Below are 4,062 nucleotides of genomic sequence, written 5' to 3' on the forward strand. Positions count from 1 at the left end.
AATCCCTTAGTACTGACTGGTTTACTTTTCCTCTGTTGCCCTTGAGAAATAATCTCAAAGTGAGTGAGCATCCCTTATGGGTGATCTTGATTATTTTTATTTCTCTACATATTGGTATACAGTTTTCCACATGTAAATATTGGTAAAACCTGATTCTAAAAGGCAAATAACTGAAGAGTGGTGAAAGAAAAATAAACATGCATAGGTACACGCTGGCTTTCTTAGAATTGCAAGCACTGCTTCTATCCTAGTTGATTACCTATCACGCTTTTAAGCTGAATGTTTTGAGTAAATAGAACTGAAATTCCAGAATCTGTGTTGTGCACATCCATCAGATAGGTAGCCTTTCAACATTTATCTGCTGCCTTATGGTTTGACCTGTAACCTTACTGTAAGAGATGCAATTATAATTTCCATGAAGATATTACACAGGAATCTTATAATATTGTCCTTAGATAATTTGTGAAATTTATGCTTCTTCTTGTAACACCTCCTAAAAAAAAGAAAATCTAACTTACCTGTAATGACTTTTACTCCCTCCTTATAGCTTCTCCACTTGACAGGATTATTGAAAGTTATTTTATTCCATAAGTCAGCTTCTCACAAGCACGTTTCTGCAAATAAATAAAATCTGTAACAAAAGTCATAACTCAGCACAACAGGACCACCTTGAGCTCTTCATTACCAGATAACCTTTGATGTCCTGGAGGCTCAGTGTGTGACAGACCGGGGACTAACAGGTGAGAGACAGCATTTCTCTTCAGACTGTGGTGCAAACACATTTTCCTTGATGAGAGATGCAAGCGTGGGTTTGGTTGGGCTGGGGAGTGGGCTGGTTCTGGGAAGGCTGCAGCCTTAGCACACCAAGCACGGTTTAGTATTGCGGTACAGGTTTTAACTATGTTAGGCGGCTGTGCTCTAAAGTGTAGCTGTGTCAGAACGGTACCTCTTCATCTTTCATTTCTTGTGTCTCTCTATGCTTGGAATTATATCTGCCAATTTCTAGGAGTGTTTTACTGTTCACAGTACTTGTAAGTAATTGGATGCTCTTGGGTCCATCTTCAACAGAACTCATTTTTTATCTTCTAATTACAGAGCTAGCTACGTGTGGTATTCCTTTTAACCTAAGGGATTTGTACAGGGGTCAGTGAGGGAATTAAGGGCAGGGCAAGGCTCGACTTTCAGGCCAGCCATCTTTTTTAAAAAGGGGCCCTCAATTTGTAAAGCAAATACAGCTGTTTGCCATCACTCAGGCACAAACATGGAATTCCCACTGCACTTTGTACGCTCTTTCAAAAGTGGAAACACACCTTAAAGGGCAGTATTTTAAAGCAGGTTGGATCTGTTTATCTTTTGTGTAAGATTAAACTCAGAGTAAGGGCAGAATGCAGCAAAATAAAGGACCAGATAAGCAGTTGGAAAACTAAAAAGAGGAGGTCACTTAACACAGCCAAGCTATTTGGAAAACTTAGGTTATTTAGGCATGTTTGGAAAAAGAGATTAAAAAAAACTGAATCACTTAATGTGTTTGAAAGTGTCACCCTGAAAGAGAAACTAATAATTCTGGAGGGGAAACTGATCTTGTAGCGCTTTCCTGGACCCTGTTGTTGTAGGGGAACACCTGGTCTGAGCTTGCACGAGTGGCTGTTCTTACTGTGAGCCTGTTTCCCCATGTAGCGACTGGGCTGCATCAAGATTGTATAAATCAGCTACGTCCTTCCTGTGCACCAACTTGTGACTACAGCAGAGGCACCACGGGATCCAGAGGTCTCAAGTTCCAGTTCCGCTGCCAACTGCCCATGTGAGGATATAATAGAAATTTGCCAGAAATTTGAGACAATACAGCTATTTTATTATGGCAAACTACTAAAACAAACTGTACTAAAATGTTCATGTATTTTGTGCCAGAGACTAGAATGAGCAAAAAGATAGATATGTATAGGCAAGGAGCAACTTTGAAAAGGGCCAAATCCCTGATGCAAACTCCGGGCACAGTACACAGGTGATCATGTGACCCCATGACTTTGCAAAGTAATTTTCAGCCACGAGTGATCAATTCTGGTATAAACACCCACACTTTTTTGGCAAGAAGAAAATTCTGTAAGAAGAGATATCCAAAAAGCTCAGAAAGCAGCAAAGGTCTGTACCATCAACCTTACCTGTTTCTACTGCTTAAACATCTTTTGTTAACAGCCGTTGCCCAAAATGAAGCTAGATTTTTGTGGGGCTTTATTACCGCAGAGTATTTACAGAGTGTTACTTCTAACCACACTTTGACTTTGTAACTGCAGCTAAGGCATAGACAGCTTCACTCCCGAGTTTTTGATGGCGCAACGGGCCTCTTGTTTTTATCAGGTGAGAATTTGTCCTTCATGGATAGGGACAACTAAGATGAAATCCGCTTACTCCTGGGTAATGTTAGTATTTCTTTTTAACCGTAGTAAGATTTGAACTACATAATGTTTATTATCTAAGCAATTTAATGTAAGCTGGTTTAAAAGAGTATTTTTCTGCTCTGGAAGAGCTGGTAGGGAAATAACTGAACCGTTTGAAAGGAAAAAAAAAAAGAGGTAGCTTTGGTATTTCCATGGCTCTTCAGCTAAAAACAAGCCTGATGAAAACTCTCCCTGAGGATCAGTGGTAACATGTGCCTATCACATGAAATAATGTCTGCTTGCTTACATCAAGTACAAATGAGTTCTCCATGCCCTGAAGCATACAGATAGAATTACATCTATTTGAATCACATCTTGGTGATAATAGGCCCTCTGCATCACAAGCCCATGTGTAATCACAGAGGAGTAATTTTCCAGAAATTTAACTTGGAATCGTATTTTTCTTGTCTCCTTAACCCATATGATGCCATATCATTGATGGTTTGGAAAGACAGTAGTGTGAAAGTGAGAATTAAACGACTGGAAAATTGACAGCATTTGTCAGAAAAAATTTAATGCATCAGACTACACTGGCGATACACGTCAGCCTTTAGAGTGCAGCTATTAGATACTAGTAATCATTAGATTACTAAATTGGAGTAACTTTCTGAACATGGTCTTTTCTGAACATGACGTCTTCTATAATGAATGATAATTTTACAGAGATTCAATATAAACCATTGTCACGCCACTTGACAATGCATCTAATCCCAGCTCTAAAACTGCAGCTCCCCTTTAGTAGTTTACCCAGTCAAACTATCCGGTATGCACGTACGGTGTATCACAGTTTTATCAGTGCAAATGCAGTACCAGCTGGTCCTTCTTTAGTTGAGTTAGACAAGTGAAATGTTAAGAAAACTGCGGACTTTCAAGAAACTTGGGAACATACAATTTTGAGGAAGTTTGAGCCTGCAGGGAACTCAGACTTGCAGAATTTCTGCTTCTTGTTCCAGGCCTCAAAAAACAGAGTCTGTTAGCCAGGTTAAGGGATGACTCGTCCTTGGACTGGCAAGTATCATTTGTTTTCAGCTACTGGCCTTCCAGAGAGAAGATGAAATTCTGTTTTACTTCCACATTTTAAAAGGCTTTGGGTAGATAAGGGCAAAGCTATTTTTATAGCGAAAGTCACCATGAAGGTTAATGCTATTCAGCTGTCATAAAACTGTTTACTATCAGTCCATCAGTTAAGAGAAACTTAGCAAGATTCACAGGTATGAAAAAACATGCCGAAAGTGCCTACTCGGATAAGTTAAAAGGCCACGTTTGCACCTCATCCAATTAAATAAATAAAATCAAGTCCCTCAAAAAATAATTAATCTTGCTCTACCTCCCCACCACAGCCACTTTCCTGTTTCATCTATTGAAATTCAAGGGAGTTCTTTTTAGTTGTGGTTTTTTTTTTTTCTTTTAACCACAAGCCAGTACGTCTAGGGCAAAGAGAGGACTCATTAAAGCCACTGTAATGCAAAGGACACAAATGTTACTCGAAATTTACTGTGCTACCAGAATAATTAAAAAGAACTGAGCTAGTACAAACTCAGGAAGTCCTGTAGGATTATTTGTAAAGCTTTTTTCTTGTACACATGCAAAATTCCATACTTTTTGTGAGCTTAAGTGTGGTGTTTGA

The sequence above is a fragment of the Platalea leucorodia genome (assembly GCF_965183815.1).
Source record: "Platalea leucorodia genome assembly, chromosome: 5".
In the NCBI taxonomy this organism is placed as follows: Eukaryota; Metazoa; Chordata; class Aves; order Pelecaniformes; family Threskiornithidae; genus Platalea; species Platalea leucorodia.